The sequence below is a fragment of the Phacochoerus africanus genome, chromosome 2, assembly GCF_016906955.1.
Source record: "Phacochoerus africanus isolate WHEZ1 chromosome 2, ROS_Pafr_v1, whole genome shotgun sequence".
NCBI lineage: Eukaryota > Metazoa > Chordata > Mammalia > Artiodactyla > Suidae > Phacochoerus > Phacochoerus africanus.
The window spans coordinates 43,758,869-43,781,775 of record NC_062545.1 but is presented as its reverse complement, the minus strand read 5'-3'; the positions used below and the strand labels follow the sequence as shown (position 1 = coordinate 43,781,775).

Genomic DNA, 22,907 nt, shown 5'->3' with positions numbered 1-22,907 from the left:
ACTAGTATAAACAATGTATATCAATATTTCATCTTCATTGTAAGACCAATGAGCTTTTTAAAAGAGGCTTTTCTAGAAATTATTAACAGCAGATAAATATGATTGTCTTTTGTTAAGAAAACTCCATAAACTCGCTAAGTGTCAGATACATAATCCACCCTTTCTAGTATTACTATTTTGTAAAGACTTCAAAAAACAGATATACAGATTTAGTAAACAGTTCAAAAGATGGACCTTGCTCTTGTTATTTCAAGAAACACAAGCAGACAGATTAAAGTCTCTCAGAATGGAGCACATTTCCTTTCTTCCCCAGCTCTCCCATCCCCTATCACAGCCCTGGGATTAGGGTAATATAAAAATTGTAACATTGAAGACTTATTGGGTGCAAAAATGTATGAAAAAGAAAAGTAATGAAGTAAAATAAAAGTAGTGATACAAGTAAGGAGTGTTGGGTAGCGTGTGGATTTTGTGTATCTGTGGCTGTCTGTGATTGGTCCTATAGTTTGTGATTAAGGACTCAGGCACTGCAGTTAGACAGTTTGGATGACATTTCTATCACCTGCCAGCTGTGTGATCTTGAGCAAGTCACTTAACCACTTTGTGCTTCTATTTCTTCATCTGTAAAGTGAAGGTAATGAAAATACCTATCTTGTGGGATTGTTGTAAGGATTAACCCATATAAAGCCTTTGGAGTGCCTGCCACATAATGTCTTTAATAAGTGCTTGAAAGTTATTGTCACTGTGTGATAAGAACTCAAATATCTGAAATGTACTTTCACTAGTGAATGATTGAGTAGAGATTTTGTTCTCTTTCATCCTCTAGCCAATCCAAGATATTTGCCCATGTGGTATGATTTGAGCACTATGTGGAAGATTCTGTCCTCAACCAAATCTTCCACTAATTTATCAGGTTCCACTATTTCAGCCATTCCTTTCTAATGAGTTTGGCCCTACTCCCTTTATCTACCATCTTTTGAAATGAAGAGGTGGTGTATTACCCCTCCATCTCCTTGGCGTCAACAGAGGTACCATGATGTCAAGGCAACACAGGAGCCCACATTGCTTCTAGAAGAAGGCATGGAGGTGGAAAAAGAAGGCCTGAGAGTGAGCTATAGGGCTGAAGGTGGTTCCTCTAGGGCAGGAAAGAAAGGTTGACAATCTGCTCCACACACGTCTCTGGACACTGCATCTGGCTCTCAGATATGACTGGAATGGGCCTGAATCTCTGGAAAGGACAGATCCAGGAGTTAGGTGGTTTATCTGAACACGAGGTCTCTGAATTACCCTTGAAATGATGTTTTCCCAGAATCAGTGATCTGTAATTTGTATCTGGATCCAGGGGAAGGCTCTGGCCCATAGAGCTCTGTAGGCAAGATGGCCTGACAGCAAAGAAAAAAGAGACAATAGAAAGAAAAGAATAAAAGATAAAATCCACCTGCAAAAGCATGATTTCTAGTGATGTGAATGAGCAGAAAACTGTTCCCTGACTTAGAAGGTTTTTTCAAAGTTAAGTGACAGAACTATTTTTAGGTTCTTAAAAAATGTCATTTCTTTCCACTAAAACTTGCTTTTAGATGCGTAAATGGCAGCATATCTGGCTAGAGGGAAAAAAAAAAAGAATTTCCACCTAGAACAAGTTTATAGCAAGGTTAATCATATTGATAGAATAAAATAGGCTGATATTTTACTGCAAAGAAACATTTCAATATGCAAAATTACTGGGGGAAGAACTTTTGATTTTCATTTTGGAGTGAAATTTACAGAAAACATCCTTCAACTTTCAAGGAAAAAGAGTTTTGATTTTTTCCCCCTTTTCCTTCTTGTAATGCAGAGATCCAGGACACTGTTTTATTATTGGTGTTGGTTGTTTTTGCTTACAGACTTTTTTAAATATCAAAAATAATGGATTCTTTGATTTCATGGTAGACTTTAACTCCTAGAGGTGATTACACACATCTGCTCTGACCTCCTACATCACAGTCTCTGTACCTAGGACAGTGTCACTGTGGCACTCACTGGATGCCCAGTGGCTGCATGGCATGGTCCTGTTGAAGGTTTAGTTCTCTGCATCTTGGAAGCACTGGCCTTTCTGTCCACAGAAAGCCTTCTTGGTTAATACTCGTCCATCCTTTCCTCATGTCTTTTTAAAAAAATTTATTGGGGTATAATTGACTTACAAAGTTTTGCTAGTTTCAGGTGTACGACAAAATAAGTCAGTTAAACATATATCCATTCCTTTTCATATTCTTTTCACATATTGGTTATTACATAGTAATGAGTAGATTTCCCTGAGCTACACAATAGTCCTTGTTCCCCATCTATCCTATATATAGTAGTGTGTATATGTCAATCCCAACCACCCAATTTACACCTTCCCACCATGTTTCCCCTTTGGTATCCAATGACATAACACTACACATAGAACATCTTAAAAATACTACCAGAAAACTATTAGAACACATCTATGAATTTGGTAAAGTTGCAGGATATAAAATCAATAAACAGAATTCTCTCGCATTCTTATACACTAACAATGGAAGATCAGAAAGAGAAATTAAGGAGTTCCCGTCATGGCGCAGTGGTTAACGAATCCGACTAGGAACCATAAGGTTGTGGGTTCGGTCCCTGCCCTTGCTCAGTGGGTTAACGATCCGGCGTTGCCGTGAGCTGTGGTGTAGGTTGCACATGTGGCTCGGATCCTGCGTTGCTGTGGCTCTGGCGTAGGCCGGTGGCTACAGCTCCGATTCAACCCCTGGCCTGGGAACCTCCATATGCCGCGGGAGCGGCCCAAGAAATAGCAACAACAACAACAACAACAACAACAACAAAGACAAAAGACAAAAAAGAAAGAAAGAGAAATTAAGAAAACAGTCCCATTTACCATCACATCAAAGACTTCAAAAAACAGATATACATATTTAGTAAATAGTTCAAAAGAATAGACCCTAGGAATAAACCTGCCTGAAGAGAAGAAAGACCTGTACTCTGAAAACTATAACACACTGATGAAGGAAATACAAAATGACAAAACAGAGGGAAAGATATACCATGCTCCTGGATTGGAAGAATCAACATTGTCAAATTGACTGTACTACCCAAGACAGTCTATTCAGTGCAATCCCTACCAAACTACCAATGGCATTTTTTCACAGAAATAGAAAAAAAAATTTTTAAATTTGTATGGAAACACAAAAGACCCCAAATAGCTAAAGCAATATTGAGAAAGAAAAATGGAGCTGGAGGAATCAGGCTTCCCAGCTTCACACTTTACTGCAAAGCTACAGTCATCAAAACATTGTGGTACTGGCACAAAAATAGAAATATAGATCAATGGAACAGCTTAGAAAGCCTAGAAATAAACCCTTCCTCATGTCTTGATACAGCTTTCCTAAATGTCTCTGAGACCATCAAGGCAGTCTTAATGTGTCATGTGTTTGAGGGTGTGAATCTGTCTCCTAGCTATAGAAGATGAAACACAACCCATTTTTGAAAGTTCAAATCCTTGTAAAATCTGAAGTTAATAAACATATATCAGTAAGAGGAACAGATTACTGCATTACCAGAAAAAGAGGAGGGTACCTGTGCAAGACAGTTCTTGATACCATGTTTAAAGATGAATCGCTTAGGGTGGGTTTGGGACCTTTAAAGAACACAGTGTTGGACAAGATTAAGGTCTTGCTTTACAGAGGAGTCTGTTATCTCGTTACTTATTATGAAATTATCCTCCTTTCCTCTGGGACACTTGCTTTAACAGTTGTCAAGTCCAGTTGGAGACAGGGAATTAAGAAACATGGTTGGCTGTTTCTGGCTCTGATTCTGCACTCTGGGGGCGTGAGAGCCAGGAGAAATGTATGGGTCCACAAATGAGCTGATCACAGCAGCAGGTGATGGATGAAAACTTGTCACTAAATAGTGCTGAGTCCCAGATTGAGGCCACATGACACAAAATTTCTTAAATGTATTGTTATACTGAGTGAAATAAGTCAGAAAGAGAAAGATGAATACCATATGCTATCACTTGTAACTGGGGTCTAATATACAGCACAAATTAACCTTTCCACAGAAAAGAAAATCATAGACTTGGAGAATAGACTTGCGACTGCCCAGGGGGAGAGGGAAGGAGTGGGAGGGATCGGGAGCTTGGGGTTAACAGATGCAAACTATTGCTCTTGGAATGGATTTACAGTGAGATCCTGCTGTGTAGCATTGAGAACTATGTCTAGATACTTACATCACAACACAACAACGGGAAGAAAAAGTATATATACATGTATGTGTAATTTGGTCCGCATGCTATACAGCAGAAAAAAAAAGTAATCCCAAGGTGAATGTGAAGCAGAGACCTAGACCAAGGTACCGAGGTGAGTTGATGTGGGCAGTGACGCTCTGTCTCTACTTTCTGAATATACTTTCTGCGTGGCAGGCCTCTTCTGGGGTGTGCAGCCAGGGAGGGACTAAAAAAAATTCTAATGACGTGAGAAAAAGCCCTCCAAGATGTGCATACCTGAAAAGTGACTCAGAACTCCTGGAAGCAACAGAAGTGAGCAGCAGGATCTGTATTGCTTCCTTCTCTTCCCTCCTCTTCTTACTGCTCCTCTTCCTGTTTCTCCTCCTGCTCTTCTTTCTCTTTCTCCTTCTCCTTCTTTCTCTTCTTCAAATTCTATCTTTCAGTTTGTCAAACCAGAGGTTAAAATTTGAATTTTGACTTCCTCTTCTGTTATTCAAAGTGAAGGACGAATTTGGAACTCTTAATTCTTATCAGAGGTTATACATACAAAGGCCAAATCAGTAGATGGAGAAAGTCAAGTAGATAGAGATCAAGAACAAGAATGTCACCTCTCCATGGCTTGTGAGTAAACATTTCCCCTTTATGATGATATCTGTGTCTAAAATAGCTATGGACCATTCTAGGCACTTTGAGAGGCATCCTGCCTCTACCCCTGTCTTTAGTGTACAAGCATGCTCAGGATACAGGTTCACCAGAGAGCCATTAAAACTCAAAATAGACAAATTCCAGCATGGCTCTTAATTACTAGCATGCTAATAAGTTGAGAAGTTAATAGTCCTTCTAGCCTTCAAAATTATTCTCCAGGTGATAAACTCTTTGTCAATCACAGCATTCTCTCTAAAATACCATTCAAGAAATGACAATGCTACTTGAACTCTCTCTCGTTTCCACAGCAGAAATATGTTCATGCCATTTCATTTCATTCATTTAACATGTTCATGTCATTTAATAAGAAAATGCATTTGAAATAAATGCAAAATGAAAGATACAATTTGAAATAAACATTCTCTCCAGCATAATTCCCTCAGAAGTTCTCCTTCAAAGGGAAGCATCATGAAATCTCTGCCTTTTGAGGCATTTAGATGTGGGGTACAAGCCATCTGTGCTGGTTGTTGAATAGGATCCTGCCCAGGCCCCTAAGTTGGCTTGGCTGCTCTGCAGGCCAGCTGAACTTCCCACTTGCTTCACAGTCCAGTTGGCTTTCAGCATCTGTCCCTACATGCACAGATTAAACACCTGCTGGCTTCTAAACCCTCTGAAGACCTTTGCTGCCTATGGAGTGCAAGGAAGTTAGAGCCTGGACAGCACATCTGGGAGATTTCTGACACTAAAACCAAATACACTGTGCAAAATTCACATTCTTTCCAGCATAATTCCCTCAGAAGTTCTCCTTCAAATATTTCTGTAGAGGAAAAATAGCATCGGGTGTTGACCACCCATCTCACATAGTTGAGGATTTCGGTGGGGGGCATCCATCCTTGAATTAGATCTTCATCATAGGCCTAGAAGCCAGATGTTCACTTCTGCCAGTGATACTGTGAAACACTGAGCTTCCTAGGTTCCCACTCCATGCACTGGAGTTTAGGGTAGACCAGGACACAGGATCAGAAATCCTTAGGTCATTGCCATAATGCTGGCTGCAGGAATTGGCATTGACAAACAAGTACCGCCATGTAAAGACTGTCTTTCTTATGATGCCTTCCCCACGATGCCCCATTGTGAGCATGTAGTGTCTCCTCCCACTGCTGCCTTTAGTTGGCCATGATATAAGTTAGTGTTTTTTAATAACTGTCTTGGTGGTGTTAGTGATGATCTACATTTACCTTGGAATATTTCTGAAGAATTCAGATGTCTTGTACATGACCTCTAGTTACTAACCCATTTAAACGCCCTGCTATATGTATATATTTGTTTAATCTTTGAAGAGATATAGCTATAGACTTGTCCCCATAGTGCTGAAGCATTTAACATAACTCATTAAAAAAAATACCCTCTGGTCTATTTGAGTGTCTCTAATTGGGAATTTTAGGTCTCTGTGCTAACATGCATGCCTTGATGGGAATAAAACATTTTTTTCTTCCAGTTTCTAATTTTATTATAGATGAATCACAGTATTTGTATTATGAAAGGGATTTTTACAGTAGAAGATGGAGCCTCATTTCTCTCATGAACCTGTCTACTGTCACCCCTCCCCTTTTTGTTCTCAGAGACTCTCAAAGTAGTAGGAGTCTTGCTCCACTTCTACTCATATACTTACAGAAATACAAATGCGAAAGGTGTCCTGGGATTGTCAACTGAACCAAAAGTTTGTGTGCCAAATATAAAAGGGTGAGTTAGTGAGAAAACTGGCACCTCTCTCCTTCACTGATCCCTCTCAGATGGCATTGGGGATGTGCAGAGAACACTCTGTGAGACAACATTTTATGAAATATGTATCACAGCAGCCATCATGTTCTGTTCTTCAAAGGGCCTCATTTCTCACCTTCCTTAGATGGCTGTGGAACTGAAATGTAGATTAGGCAACATCCATTCATCTGTGGCTAGGTAATGTTTGCAGGTTCTTAGCCCATTCTCCTTTGATTTTATAGGTCATTGTTTTAGAAAAATGAATAATTGTCAAATGAATAGCTCTATTTTTCAGATATTATTGCACATGATTGATCTTGTCTACTCTTCCTTCATCCTTTCCTTTAGCACATAATTTGAGTGTCTTTTAGCTTTGTAAACCTTTCTCTTCTGCCCCTTCCCCATCCTCTTGGACTTTACTTGTCACATTTTTGCCAAAGTCAAAGAAACTATAGTCCTTGCCCCTAATAAAATTCCAAGCATTTCCAAAGGAGAAGGAAAAGAGGACATTTTTAGGGAAGTGACATGCTTTACTCATGAATGTCTTCTTAGCTAACCAAAATGGAAGTAAACTTTTCCAAGAATGGAATAAACTGAGACCTTCTCTTCCACAAATTTCCACAAAACCAATTAGGTACAACTCCAAGTTTTTTAGCTCTGGACTCAGAGGAAACTCTCAGCCATTTGGAGAAGGGGTTCCCTTTTCTCATTCTCAATTCACCCCAAACACTGGCATCCCGCTCTTTCCAATCCCATCTATTCCTTGAGAGCCAAACAGATGACTCAGGCTCTCATGCATATCAAAAAACACTGGACCACTGGTATGCATGTTTTCCAAGCCTGCACTCTCTCTTGGAATCTAGAAGTGCTGTGAGGTTTATGCTGCCCTTGGGCACAGTAATCTCTTCCTGCTAGGAGCTCTGGCTCCTGGGATGTAGCTTCCTTAAATGGACTACCAAGTCAGTTCACCCAAACGTCTGCACCCTTCTGCTCCCCAGCGTGGCTTGAGGGAGTGGGTCTGGGTCCATTTCCCTCATAGAACCTTCCCTGGTCTTGGGGACTCTTCCCCCAACTTGATATTTCTGTGTCCTCCTTTTTTTTTTTTTTTTTTTTTAAGCTGTCTGCCTTCCCAACTCCTAACACAGTTTTTTCCATGGAATTCCAGAAACTAATTTAGCCCTCTGTTTTCCTTCCCAAGAGAAACTGCTCTTAGGGCAGGGAACTCAAGGCGCGAGAGGGGAAAAAAAAAATGTAGGGGGAAACCCACATAACTAAAATGCCTCCGTACATTATTTTACTATCAAGATAAAGTACATCCTTGTCTCTTTTTAACCAGTCTTTCTGAAGTTAATGTAATATCTATCTCACTTAAGGAAGAAATGACCCAAGGTCAACCTGACCTTTTATTTGCTGTAAGGGAAGATATCAGCAACTGAGTCATTATACTAAGCCCATTCTACCTTTCTTACTCATAGAACTGCATTAGGTTTATCTAAAAGGTGCTTGAAAAATAATCTAATTTATCTTGCCCTAAGTAATTTAATTAGAATTCAATTAAATTCAGCAGAATGCATACATCATTTTAGATATTGCACCTTGATTCATTTATTTTCTATTTTTACTTTAAAGATGCAGTGGAGTTATTTAGCCCTGCCGTAGTCTATTCAAAGTAATCCATTTCATGCATAAACTAACTGGTCCTCAGGAGCACTAAGGGAAACAAAATGTGTACATCATTATGCATGCCACACACAACTCATTTGAATTCAATCTCTCTGGCAGCATGTGCACTGGGGAGACAAGTACTTCAGGTATCAGTTCACTTGTACTCCAAAAGGGAAACCTTTTAAGCCCCTCCCTTGTTTTCCATCAGACACACACACACACATTAATGGATCAATAAAGGAAAGGAAATGATATTCAGACTCTATTTGAATCACCTTCATGGTCACTATTGAAACTTTAAGGTGTCAATCCAAAAGCATAGACGACGAAAGCAAAAATAAACAAGGGGGACTGTATCAAACCAAAAAGCTTCTGCACAGCAAAGGAAAAAGTCAAAAAAATGAAAAGGCAACTACAGAATGGGAAAAAATATTTGCAAATTGTAAAACTGATAAAGGGGGTTAATATCCAAAATATGTAAGGAACTCATATAACTCAATAGTAAAACAAAACAAAACCCCAATTTAAAAAAATAAGGAGGAGTTCCCATTATGGCTCAGCGAAAACAAACCCGACCAGTATCCAAGAGGAAGGTTCAATTCCTGGCCTCACTCATTGTGTTAAGGATCTGGCATTGCCATGAGCTGTTGCAGGTAGGTTGCAGCTGCAGCTCATATCCTGTGTTTCTGTGGCTTTTGTATGGGCCAGCAGCTGCAGCTCCGATTCAACCCTAACTTGGGAACTGCAATATGCCCCAGGTTCAGCCCTTAAAAAAAAAGCAAAATAAATAAATAAATAAAAATTTAAAAATAAAGAAACTCTACCCAATATGATACCCCATTATACCCCATGTGATAATATATCTGGCAAAAGAATCTCAAAGAGAATGGATGTGTATATATTTATAACTGAATCACTTCTGTACAGCAGAAATTATCACAGCCTTGTAAACTTCAATAAACTTTTTAAAAAATTTTAAAAAAGAAAAGGACCTGAATAGACATTTTTCTGAAGAAGATGTACAAATGGTCAACAGGTATATGAAAGGTGCTCAACCTTACTAATCATAGAGGAAATGCAAGCAAAGCGCAAGGAGATATAACCTCACACCTGTTTGGATGTCATCTATCAAAAAGATAAGAGGTTGCAAATGTTGGCAAGAATATAGAGAAAAGGGAACACTGTTGATAGGAATGTAACTTGGTATCTCCATTGTGGAAAACAATATTACAGTATGGAGGTTCCTCAAAAAATTAAAAATAGAACTACCATATGACCCAGCAATCTCACTTCTGGGTCTATATCCAAAGGAAATAAAATCACTATCTCAAGATCAAAGATATATCTGAACTCCATATATGTTCATTGCAGCATTATTCACAATAGCCACAATATGGAAACAACCAAAGTGGCCTCAGTGGATGAATGTGTAAAGAAAATGTGATAGATAGATAGAATCTACATATATCTATACTTATATTTAGATAATGAAATATTATTTAGCCATAAAAAAGAAGAAAATTCTGCCATTTGTGACAACATGGATGAACCTGGAGGACATTATGCTAAGTGGAAAAAACCAGACAAAGAAAGACAAATACTGTATGACAACTGATATGTGAAATTTTAAAAGCTGAGCTGATAGAACAAGAGAGTAGAATAGTGGTTGCCAGGGGTTGGAGGGTGAGAGAAATGGGAAAACGTTGGTCAAAAACGTAAAAACTTTGAGTTATAAGATGAGTAAGTTCTGGGGATCTAATGCATAGCATGGTGATTACAGTTAATATGGTACCATATACTTAACACTTGCTAAGACAGTAGATCTTAAGGGTTCTTAGCACATACACAGGAAAAGGTAACTCTGGGGTGATAGATGTGTTAATTAACTTGACAGTGGTAATCATTTTACAGGGTATACATAGGTTAAATCATCACATTGTACACCTTAAAAAAAATCTCGTCAGCAGTTCCCGTTGTGGCTCAGTGATTAATGAATCCAACTAGGAACCATGAGGTTGCAGGTTCGATCCCTGGCCTCGCTCAGCAGGTTAAGGATCCCGCATTGCCATGAGCTGTGGTTGGGTCACAGACGCGGCTTGGATCCTGAGTTGCTGTGGCTCTGGTGTGGGCCAGCGGCTGCAGCTCAGACTAGATCTCTAGCCTGGGAACCTCCATATGCCACAGGTGTGGCCCTAGAAAAGACCAAAAAAAAAAAAAAATCTCATCATATAACCTAATACATGCAATTTTTATTTGTCAATCATACCTCAATAAAGCTGAAGAGAAAAAAGCAGAAACAAAACTTTAGAGTGTCAGGGAAACCAAGGATGGAGTTTGAAACTCTTCTTTAGGGTTTCTGTAGTTCAAAATAGTAAAGTGTCTGGAAGTTGTTTTTCTGTTGAGTAGACATGCCATACTGGGATACAACAGGGCTTACTAACACCATCTTGAGGTGCCTGGCCCCACATGGGTCCTATGTAAGCACTGTTTGAAGGATGCTGACTTAATTCATTTTCTGGGAGGAGAGTCATAGTATTGTCTGCTTGGTTGTTGGTGGCCAGGATCAGTTGAATATAGCAGAAAGCCTCCAAGGCTAACTGCTCCTGGGATTCAAGAAATAAAGGGGGATAGCAAGTGTCTTTTCTCTGTACTTTCTTGATCCTAAATTGCTTTTAGATAAGGCATTCACAAGTAGAAGGTGAGCCTTCTGCCTTCTTGGTTTACCAGCATGCCAGAGCTGTCCTAATGCCTCTGCATTGTTCCCAGACACCAGGCTGCAGCACCGCAGCTGTTTTATAGGAGGAGCATTAGATAGTTTCAAGAATGTAGGCTGGAGGCGGGGTGGGGGAGGTCTTTAGTGAAAAAATATTGTTAGAATTAAATTTGTTTTTCAGCTCTTGAAGTTTACATAATTTCCCATTAGTGGACCTTTAAAACATTGAATGAGGCCATTCCCTTTTTTTTTTTTTTTTTTTGGAAAGACAAAATCTTGACATTGTCTTCTTTGGTATTTGGCTGTACCCTCATCAGATAACCTCTGGCCCTTGGACAGATTAGAAACATCGCAGCAGACTTTCTTAGGTGAGACTGGTAAACTAGGCGAAACGTGTTAAAGATCTGAAACTGCTTGGATTTACTCAGGTCTTGACATAAAAGAAAAAGAAGGGAGAGGTGGTTTGTAAATAGTTACTGTTGGGAACAGTGACTGCTTTCCCCAGCAGTCCCTGTTTTAAAAGGACCAGAACAGACTGAAGCCAAAGTAGAGGTGAGGAAGGCACCTCCCCCATCCCTCCCCACTCTGGGGACTGGATTTCACTATGCTGGGCTACTGGACCATACCTTGTTCTTTTAACAGTATTTCACAGTGAGTTCAAGTAGAACGGTGAGTGTACAATTTATGTTCACATAAGTGACCCTTCATTTTTCATTGCTTCCTTATTATCAAAAGCACACGACTTGAGGGCCTGAGACCGATAATCAGTCATAGCCCGAGCAGCTACTCCATTTATAAGAATAGGCTAATCTCTTTTAAATAGAATATGAATTTAATGAGAAGAATCATTTCCAGAGTATAAATTGCCATGGCACTGCTGGTTTGTAATCTGCCTGATATATATATTATATATATATATAAAATACACACACATATATTATATACATATGTACATATATATGTGTCTTTATATACATTTATATTTATGTATTTTATAAGACTGTATATTAAAGACTGTATATATTATGTATTATATTTAATATATATATTAAAGACTATATATACACACACAGATATATATTATCTTTTTAGGGCTGTACCCACAGAATATGGAGATTCCCAGGTTAGGGGTCAAATTGAACCTGTAGCTGCCAGCCTGTGCCACAGCCACAGCAACACCAGATCTGAGCTGCACCTGAGACCTGCACCACAGCTCACTGCATGGGGCATCGCCAGATCCTTAACCCACTGAGCAAGGCCAGGGATCGAACCTGTGTCCTCATGGACCCAAGTCGGGTTTGGTACCTCTGAACCACCCCGAGAACTCCCTGCTTGATATTTTTGTTTCGCCTGATGTATTGACCATAATGCTTAGTCTTGGTACCCTTTAAAAGTTGGAACATTTCATACCTCATGAACCAAACTGAGTTGTCCTTGAACAAATTCATCCATTAATTTTTTTTTTTCTTTTTCCACCAACCCCGACTCCTGCCTTAAGTCTTAAAAGTCCTCCTCAGACTGCTTGGCCTCAGTCTCTTTTCCATACATCTAGCCTCTGTCCTCTTCCATCTTAAAAGGCAACTGAGAACATTTGTGGATTTCCCATTTAAGCACCTCCCTTCCTTCTAATCTAACTGCCTTTTCCTCTTTTAACCTCGAAGCGGGAGTGACAAAAATAGAATTTATTGTTGTCTGAATCATCCTTACAGTAGAAATTTCAACAGGTCAAATTTCTTAAATATTATAATATTTAATTATGGTAAATATCTGGTGTTCATTCTTACAGAAGACCTTCTCCCCTGGAGTAAATTTGTCTAGCCCATGCTGCAAAAATTGGATTTTGATGTAATTTTTAATTGTTTTTCAAGGTACTCTGTCAGAAGTACTGAGATAAAATTACTCCTTTTTTGTCAGATCCTTGTGATGGGGCAATTGGAGTCATCTTTTGATGCAAAGAATGAGGGGGAAAGAATGTCAGCTAGTCTCCACTCAGAGAATCCTTTTATGACTTGAAAGCAAAAGCCAGGTATATTTGTCTTCTAAAATGAGGCATGGCTTCCCTATTTATTTATCCCAAGTTCCCTGCATCTTCTTCCAAGTAAAAGACATAATTGATGATCTCAGTTGATTATTCATTTTTCGAGCAGATTATAATTGTGTGTGGAGAAGTTCAGCACTTAGTGGAATCTAATTTTCCCAATTTGCTCTCCTTCAAATACACTACACTTCCTGCATACAAATTCAATAAATATGTGATAAAATAATGGAATTTGACATGGGTCTTTATTTTAAAAGAAAGTGAGTCACCAGTCCACTTGCATACTTTGTTTTTATTTATTCAATAGATTTTAAAGTTAAATGCTTGCCATTTGGCCTCAGGGTTCACTAACATAATTCAAAATGCAAAGTTAAAAGCATTTTGTAATGAAAAATGTCAAAGTCATTTAAAAATGCATCAACAAAGAAGACAGCAACACAGTCAGCCTAAAAATGTAGTCATCTCTTTCCTATTCTCCAAGAAAATGTTAGCAAGTGTGAGAATTCGAGTCAGAAATTCCTATTTAAAACTAAGATCTGTTAATTTCATAATATTTAGATCTTTAAAAATTCCTCATTTCTTTTTTTTTAAACCTCCCTTCCCCAATTTCTGAAATGTAGGAGTTCTTTAAACTTTTTGAAATTGAGAATAAATTAGTCAGAACTTGAGGAAATAAATCTGGGATGCATGTTAGCAATATTTTCTCTGCTTTTTTCTCTCAGTGTATCATAATCCAATCATGTAGATATATTTAAGTAATCAAGAAGGGTATTTGGTACTTACAAAGTGTACTAAAAAGTAATAAGAGCTATTATTCTGAGTATTTATCAAGAGCCAGATCCTGGAATAGAAAATTTATATCAACTGTCTCATTTAGTTATCATGACAGCCCTGAGAGATGTTTATTATCCCTATTTTATAGATGAAGAAAATGAATTAGTGTCAGAGTAAAAATCCAAACCCAAATCTATCCACTTCAAAACATATCCTTATTTTATGACACCATGATGGTTCTCTGAAGGAATATGACAAAACTTTTTACATTATAAGCTAAAGATTAAAAACATATCTGGAGTTCCCATTGTGGCATAGCAGCAATGAATCCAACTAGTATTAATGAGGATGTGGGTCCAATCCCTGGCCTTACTCAGTGGGTAAAGGATCTGGTGTTGTGGTGAGCTGTGGTGTAGGTCACAGATGAGGCTCAGAACCCATGATGCTATGGCTGTGGTGTAGGCCAGGAGCTGTAGCTCTGACTTGACCCCTAGCCTGGGACCCTCCATGTTGTGAGGGTGCAACCCTAAAAACCTATCATTTAAGTCAGTTGTCTCCAAAGTGAGAGAACACTTCTCAAGGGAAAATACAAGTTGATCCCCTGATATATATAGGAAGAAAACGTTATCATTATTTTATTAGGAAAAAATAAGAAAATAATTAAGCTTCTATAATTTTTAACATAGAAATTGGCCCTGGTGCAGTTTCTCAATTTGTAGATCAGATGGTTGAAACTTTATTTTTTAACTGCTATATAATTTTATTCTTCTTCTCTTTATCTTTTTTCCTTTTCCATTTTATTCCTTCCTTCTTTTACTTCCTTTCTTTTTAGTGGCGGCTTTATTGAGATATAATTCACACACCATACAATTTATCTCTTTAAAGTGTACAGTTCAGTATTTTTTAGAATATTTTTATTTAGTATACAGATATGTGCAACTAACACCACGGTCAATTTTAGAACATTTCATCACCTCAAAATGAAACCCCATCCCCTTTAATTATTACCACCCTATCTCCCCATCCCCCCCGACCCTAAGCAATAAGCTATCTACGTTCTGTCTGTAGATTTGCCTATCCTGGATGTGTCATATAAATGCAAGACCATGTAAAATGTGGTCTTTTGTCACTGGCTTCTTTAGATATTGACTCTTTTAAGGTATGTGACAGAGGAGTGGATGTCCTGCTATTAGAGGGGGATTCATGGTAGCTCCCTGACTTCACCCAATTTATATGAGTCTGATTAAAGGATTTCGTGATCTCAGTAACTAAGCTTCACAAAGATGATTGTTGGCTTAACACATGATTTCTACACAAAAGCTTTGAATCAGAGAGAGTACCACAATGTACAATAAATAAATAACCAAAAAAAAGCTCACAGTTGAAACTTCTCTTATTCTCCTATTTTTTAAACAAGTGGCCGCACCTGCAGCATATGGAAGTTCCCGAGCCAGGGGTTGAGCCACAGCCACTGTAGAAGCAACGCCAAATAGTTATGCTTTGAGCCACATGGGAAGTCCGAAACTTCTCTTATTCTTAGTCTGACCTTTCTCCATCAGCTTCATGGCAAAGTAAAACAGAGTGAAATCTAATTACATGTAACAAAGATATTAACTGTAATCTGTAGTTGTTAAGAAGGCAATTATAAATATGCATATACTTCCACTTTTATTAAAGAAGGACATTGTTTTAAATGTACAGTGTGCCTTAAGTAAGATATTACCTGATGCAATGTTAGAAGCAATTGAAAATTAAGCAGCTATACATAAAAATAGGTTTTACAATTTTGAGGGAGGGGAAGGGAGTTATGTTTAAAGTTGTACAACCTATTACTTTAAAAAAATTCCATTAGGAGTTCCCGTCGTGGCGCAGTGGTTAACGAATCCGACTAGGAACCATGAGGTTGCGGGTTCGGTCCCTGCCCTTGCTCAGTGGGTTAATGATCCGGCGTTGCTGTGAGCTGTGGTGTAGGTTGCACATGCGGCTCGGATCCCGCGTTGCTGTGGCTCTGGCGTAGGCCGGTGGCTACAGCTCTGATTCAACCCCTAGCCTGGGAACCTCCATATGCCGCGGGAGCGGCCCAAGAAATAGCAACAACAACAACAACAACAACAACAAAGACAAAAGACAAAAAAAAATTCCATTAACTGTAATAATAATTGTTTAAGTAGCTCAGTAGGTATTTCTTACTAATTAGTAAATGATCAAAATCCTTATACTACTGGAGAAATTCTTCTTGTCACTATGAAAAATGGCGGTATTACGCAAGAAAAACAAGATGGGAACGGAATAAAGCGCATTCTGCAAATAATACTGAAAGATGCGTAAAACATCATACTGAAGATTTGAAGAAGCAAGTATTAAAAGCCTGCAGCTCTGCAACGTTGAGATGAAAGTACAGATGTATTTATCATGCCTTGGTCAGAGGTGGATGTACGATGAAGCTAATGGAGTTTTAGGATGCTGAACTTATGCAGCGATATCTGGTTCTTCAGTTTTGTTTCTTACTGAAACTTTTACCTTGTAATACAAACAGGATTTGGTTCTGACTAATGGAGTGAGCAGAGACATTAGGAACATTATGTCAGGAGCTTACTTCATTTCCCTTGCTCAGAAATTCAAAAGAACAATTCCCACTGAATTAAAACTCTAGGAGTTCCCGTCGTGGCGCAGTGGTTAACGAATCCGACTAGGAACCATGAGGTTGCGGGTTCGGTCCCTGCCCTTGCTCAGTGGGTTAACGATCCGGCGTTGCCGTGAGCTGTGGTGTAGGTTGCAGATGCGGCTCGGATCCCGCGTTGCTGTGGCTCTGGCGTAGGCTGGTGGCTACAGCTCCGATTAGACCCCTAGCCTGGGAACCTCCATATGCCACGGGAGCAGCCCAGGAAATGGCAAAAAGACAAAACTCTACCTTACACTTTAGATTCCTCTGCTTACCTCTCTTTACCTATCTTTGCTGTTATTATGATTCTCACCAGCCAGGCTGGTGATCCCATGTGTCAGCCTCTGCTTCTGAGACAGCAGCTTTCTTTTTTCCTGAAATGACATGCCAATTTCAAAATACCAAATTACCTCTCTTCCATTATTTAAAAAAAAAAAAAAAAGACTCAAAACCACGTTCTCCATGAAACCTTTCCATATTTGCTTTGCCCAGTTTTAAGGACTGAAATTATCTCTAGTAACTTCTAGCAGTTTTATATAGACTTACGGGACACATTTTTTTTTTTTAATGTTCTCTATTCAGATAGTTTCACTTATTTAAGATTCTTGGAGGCAAGGGCCAAACATTCCTTTCTCATAACCGTACGCAGCAGGCCTTGGCAAATGCTACTGACTGATCTATTTCTTGTAGCTAATCCCCAAACCCACAGAGTGTGCACATAATAAATCAGTAAACATTGTTGGTAACTCAGCTACCACAGAGTTTAATCAAATACACAAAAGGAATAGACTTTTTAAGATCAAAGATACCAATTTCAAGAGTTAATGCTTACACATCAGCGTCTTCCAAAAGTAAGTCAGAATTACAGAGTAGAAGGAAATGCAAAGCTCATTATCTTAGCCCGAGTTTCCCAGAAAGCAGAGGCTTAAGTGCTGCTACTTTATTAAGGACTGTAGTCCCAGGGAACAAGAGTGAGGAAGGGAAGGAGGGAGAGACAGCCCCAGGCACCTTAGAGGCAGGACCATCTTCAGAGAGCCTATAGAAGAGCTTCTCAAGACAGTCTGCCTAGAGGGAGAAGGAAGAACCTATCTGTCTGCTTTAGTTTCCTAGTAGTCAAGTGCAGTTCATCAATTCAATATTCATTTAATTTTTTAATTTAGTATTTTTAAATTTAATATTCATTTAATAATTCATCAATTAAAATATCCTCCCTTCACATGAAGGAATCCAAGCCTTGAGTTGGAGATGCACAAGATTATGGAGCTTAATCAATGGAACTTAAGAGACAAGGGCTTCTTACTCCTGATTTGGTGCCTCTACACTTGTCTGCCCCACTTCTATAACCATACAACATCTAATAGACACATAAATTTGTGACTTATCCTCTCATACTAGACTTTCAAATGTCTCCAACAGTTAGTACCTTATAGACTCAGTGAAATATTGTTTAGGGGGGCTTCCTTGTGGCTTGGTTGCCCCTAAAAAACAAAACCAAAAGAAACTACTATCACAAAACCAGAGAATAGGTTAAATTCCATGAGTACAGAATCTGAGGAAAAGAAATTCCAATTAATGTTAAACCTCTGGAAATGTGTACTTGCTTTTTGCCTAATAATCTCCTTACACAGAAGTCTAATTAATACTTAAATGGAATAAAACCTTTCAGCAAAGAGCTTCAAGAAGCCAGTGTCCTAACTTCCAAAAACAAGAATCTTATCAAAGAACATAGTAAAACATATCCCCCCCACCCCACTTTCAAGTGGGATTGTGTTTAGTCAAGGTCGTATACAGAAGTGTTCTCTATGTATGTGTATTTGAATTCATATGCTGACTTAGATCTGACATGACTTGCCTGAGACTAGTTAATAGAAGGAAGATGCCTCTACAGAAAGGTTGACATGCTCTAATTCAAGATGATGACGTAATTGTTTCACTCTCGTGCCAAAGAATTACAAAGCAATGATTATGTAACTCAATGTTGAAATTTTGTATACCTTTTTAGAAGAATGTATTCTTATAACTAAGGCAAGAAAATTAGATTCAACTTATGTTTTACTTTAAGTCATATTATTTCAAATATCTTCTTTGTCAAACACAAATTTATCCACAAGATTCTAAAGTCTATTTCTTTAACAGAACCAAGTGCTTGTGGTAGTGGTTTATGTCAGTCTTTATGAATACAAGCTCTATTATAACAGGTAATTCAGCTTCCAGTGGCACTATTTTTCTTGAGACTCATGCATTTTTCATTGTCTAGTCATTCTGAATTTAAAGTGGATAGGATGTCCTTTTGAAAGCATAAACAAAGAGGATGAAAATATGTATCATAGTCTCTTCTCCATTTCTGCTGCTAAAATTATAGGAACTATGTATCCTATGTTAGAATACATCTGGTGTGCTATTCTGTAAACTACATGAATAACCAACAGCTCCCTGTGCAGAATTCCACCAGCACCATATTTAGCATCATTTTTGCAAGATAGCACCTTACCAGCCTTGTTCAGAAGTACACCAGAAAAAAGCTTATTAATCTCAGTGTCTCACAGGCAGATGGAATACAGTAAAAATGAGGTGGTTTTTGTCTCTCAAAGCTAGTAGTGTTCCAAGATTAGATAAGCAGCCATCTTTCAGATTTTCTAATCTTTTTCATCTTTAGGAATTTGTTCACTTATAAATTTATTCATTCATTCATTACTTATTGAGCACCTATTTCCTTTCCGTTCAGCAGTCCTCAAGAGACTAGGAGCATAGAAATGAGTAGAATATATTTTCTTCTTTCTAGGAGCTCATGAGTTACACAATATGGTGAGCAAAAGGAGAGATAGGGACAGATGAGGACACTTAACTCAGCCTGTGAGCAAGGGCCAGCCACGGGGAGGTTTTCTGGAGAAGATGATGCCTTAAGACTATGAAGAATTAGGTGAAGGGACCACAGACAACCGTAGTGGTTAGTACGGGAGAAAAATGGTGACGGGGGATAAAGGTGACAGAAAATGAAGAGACAAGATCCTAAAGCAGAGAGAAGGTGGTAGGGAGACATTCTGTGAAACAAATCACCAAAAGGATTTGTTATGTGCTAAAAAGAACAAAAGAAAATGTGATGAGAGGAAGATTGTGGGGCAGTTGAGAGGGGTGGGAGGTGGAATTAGCAGAGTGTCAATGTCTAGATTTTTTAATATTTTTGTTTACTTATTTATTTTTCTCTGGTGACTTGAGTAACTTAGCTCAGAAGTACAGACTGCAGCAGCTACAGTATCTAGCTCCCTCCACTTGGGAGAGGACTGGTTAGCTAAGCTGTTAAAAGGTCCCTTCTATTCCTTCCTGTTTTACAAGTCATGTTTATTAGCATGGTGGATAAAACCATTATTTGTGTTTTCTATCAAATCAGACCACCAGCAGCTGAATGACATGGCCACTAATTAAAAGCAGAAAATGAATACAGCAGATTTGCTGTTTTGTTTGTCTGAGGAAACAAGAATAGGCTTGTACTGACCTCTGTTGAAAGGCACATATTACAGATGTCTTGATGGAAGAGTTTTCATCTGCCAGTTTGACTGACTTGTTTTGTCTTCACCTTCCCCAGGATATTTCTGGAAACCAGCCATTTAAGTTTAGCACTGTGTTCTGTGCCTTCTGTGAGGGCGTAGAGTATTTTTTTTTTGGCATTATGATGTGGTGTGGCATAGAAATTAGGAGTTGGGATTTTGACTCATGTTACTTAGTTTCCATCCAAACTCTTGTCCCCATTAGCTCTGTGGCCTTGGGCTGATAGCTTACTTCTCTAAGCATCAGTTTACTCATCTATAAAATGGAACCATAATAGCATCTGTCTTGTAAAGTTATAGTGAGGGTTACTTAAGAAAGAATTTATAAATTTAAGCCTAGGACTTGGCACATGGTAAAAGCTTATTAAATATTAATGGTCATTGATATTTTATCTTAACTGCCTCTGTTTTGTAATAAGTTGTTTGGGAACTAAGCTCCAAAATTTTCGTTTAGTACTCCCCAGTGACAAGGAATATTCATCTTTGCATGTACAGTGCCTGGCATGTGAAGGCTGTTTTACAATATATTGACACATATATATTCAAAGGACTAAAATTTTATTGTCTTATGTAAGTAATCTGTCATTTTTTTGGTGGCTTCATTTTGTTCAGGATATTGCCAAAGTTTCAAATGCGATAGTTGTAATTTAAGCAGCTGTAAGAATTACTGTGTCACAGAAGTAGTTGTCAACCTTCTTTTTCCAAGGAGACACACTCCATATACAGCATTCTTCAGTGGACATACTCAGCACCAGGAATCACTTTCTGGTATGTGAGGTGCAACTCTCCCCATTTCTCTTTCACTTAAGGATGTAAGTTATCAGGCAAATAAGAATGACCCAATGAGAGAATAATCATGAATTCACTCTAATTATTTTTAATCATTTTAACATGATTATTTTAATTGTTTTTGTTATTTTTATGTTAGGTAGTGACTAGATCGAACTCCTTCAAAGAATTCTTTGAATTCTTCAAAGTCAGCAACATTATTTCTCACCAATTCCTGTCCATTTCGTTACTGCTAACTATTCCTTCTATGAAATTCTCTGCTCCTTGGGTTTCCATGATACCAGTGTTGCTCTGGTGCTCTCCATTCATCCAAAAGTGGTCTTGCCAAGGCTGGCAGGGACTATAAATCATTTCCTGTCAGTTCTCTTTCCTCCAGCCCTTTAAGCAACATTCGATATTACAACTATTCCCTCCCCGAAAGCCTCTGTTCCCTTGGTTTCCTTGACACCAAGAACACTCTTGGTCTTCCCCTTAGCCTTCCAACTACTTCTGACTCCAATGATGCACCTCTTCTTTCTTCCCTAACCCCCATCTGTGGATTCTCCAGTGATTCTTCCCAGGACCTTTTATTCTCTCTCCCAGTCTTCCTTCCTTGGTGATAGCATCCATTTTGCATACTTTAGCCACCACTCATATCTATAACTCCCACATATTTTTCTCCTGGATGACCTCCTATCCAACTCTGGTCCCATGATTCTAATATGCTGGATCATTTGGAATTTCATTTGGCAGCTCAAATTCAATATACCAAAAAAGTTTATTATGCCAACTTCTTATCATGATTTTCATTAGTGGATATCACACTCCTCTTGAGCTGGTTTGAAAACCTTTGAGTTATTCTCATACCGTTTTTACTTCTGCCTTTCTTATTTTTTAAATTATCTTTTCATTTCAACAAAACTCCTTGTTGTCACCTAGGCCTATCTCTGCACTGTCTTTGAAGCTTTCCATTTTCTACTCTTCTGAATAGCATTGCCCAGTGGTATACAAGGAAGAACATTATACCCACTTCAAAGTAAAAATAGTAATTATAGTACAGTGATATAGAAGTCAAGGAGTGTTCTAATTTCATTCTTCTCCATGTGGCTGTCCAGTTTTCCCAGCACCACTTATTGAACAAGCTGTCCTTTCTCCATTGTATAGTCTTGCCTCCTTTGTCATAGATTAGTTGGCTGTAAGTGCATGGGTTTAATTCTGGGCTTTCTATCCTGTTCCACTGATCTATATTTCTGTCTTTGTGCCAGTACCATGCAGTTTTGACAACTGTTGCTTTGTAGTATAGTCTGAAGTCCGGGAGCCTGATTCCTCCAGCTCCGTTTTTCTTTTTCAGGATGTCTTTGGCTATTCTGGGTCTTTTGCACTTCCAAATTAGAACACTCCCTAACACCAGACACTATCAAACTCATAGAGGAAAACATAGGCCAAACACTCTCTGACATAAACGACAGCAACATCTTCTCAGATCCACCTATCAGAGTATTGACAATAAAAAGAAAAATTAACAAATGGGACCTACTCAAACTTAAAAGTTTCTGCACAGCAAAGGAAACCCTAAACAACACAAAAAGACAACCCACAGAATGGGAGAAAATCTTTGCAAATGAATCGACTGACAAGGGGTTAATCTCCAAAATTTATAAACAACTTCTGCAGCTCCATACCAGAAAAATAAACAACCCCATCCAAAAATGGGCAGAAGATCTAAACAGACAGTTCTCCAAAGAAGACATACAGATGGCCGAGAAACACATGAAAAGATGTTCAGCATCACTCATTATTAGAGAAATGCAAATCAAAACCACCATGAGGTACCACCTTACACCAGCCAGAATGGCCATCATCAAAAAGTCTACAAACAATAAATGCTGGAGAAGGTGTGGAGAAAAAGGAACCCTAGTACGCTGTTGGTGGGATTGTAAATTGGTGCAACCACTGTGGAAAGCAGTATGGAGATTCCTCAGAAAACTAAACATAGAACTACCATTTGATCCAGCAATCCCACTCCTGGGCATCTATCCAGAGAAAACAACGACTCGCAAAGACACATGTACTCCAATGTTCATTGCAGCACTATTTTCAATAGCCAA

General features: G+C 38.6%; 1 protein-coding gene across 1 annotated transcript in view; it reads left to right on the top strand.

The window, feature by feature from the left end:
• Positions 1 to 22,907, top strand: part of SLC35F1 (solute carrier family 35 member F1) — a 412,817-nt gene that overhangs the window by 231,825 nt on the left and 158,085 nt on the right. The gene's annotated exons all lie outside the window — the stretch shown is intronic.